The sequence below is a fragment of the Suricata suricatta genome, chromosome 11, assembly GCF_006229205.1.
Source record: "Suricata suricatta isolate VVHF042 chromosome 11, meerkat_22Aug2017_6uvM2_HiC, whole genome shotgun sequence".
Taxonomy (NCBI): domain Eukaryota; kingdom Metazoa; phylum Chordata; class Mammalia; order Carnivora; family Herpestidae; genus Suricata; species Suricata suricatta.
In genome coordinates, this window is record NC_043710.1 from 73,876,742 (window position 1) to 73,877,567 (window position 826).

The following is an 826-nucleotide window of genomic DNA, read 5'->3' on the forward strand; positions in this document are numbered from 1 at the left end:
TCTGATGAGCAAGTTCTACATTTATAATGGAAGACTTTAAAAAAAATTTTAAACCATGTGCTTTTTAAGTAGGATTTGGATTTCAGTACTGGCTGTGTCTCTTCTCAGATAATCTCAGAGCCTCAGTTTCACTATTTTGAAAAGGAGATTAATACATACTCCATGGGATAGTTCTGAACATGAAAAAGTGCATTGGTTTAATAAGCACCAATAAAGTTTCTGTTTCTTGGATTTAAAAAAAATAAAAAAATAAAAAGTATAAAAGCAATTATAAAATTTATTTTATACTCGCATGTTTATGATTCAATTAACCATCTATTAATCTTATTACATGTAGGAAATTAAGAAAGAATGCAAATACATATCACAATTTTCTTTTATGTTCTTGCTGAATCTTTTGTAATCAAGTTCTGCTGAACTTTCTCATTTCTTATTGAGCGAGTTGGAAAAGATTAGGAGAGATCATTTTAGTCTTAGATATTAGGTGGATTTAGCTTTATTCCCTCTTCATTGAAAGTCTTTAGAGTACTTTCTCTATGTTGTACTCTTTTCTGCTGTTTTAAACACTGTCAGTATTTTTGTTTGAAGGCTGATTAGCAGCGAGAATATCGTGAAACTTCAAACTCCTCAAAGGATTTTAAATCATGAAATGTAACTGACTTAGTCACTGAAGGGGTTTTACTTATAATAACTAAAAGTCACATATCCTTCCAGCAAATATGTATGCTTAGCCTTATTACTCTTAATCCAGAGAAATATTTTAATAAAAATGCATCCTTCATTCATGCTCCCTAAAAACAAACACAATAAAGGAAAATGTAATACT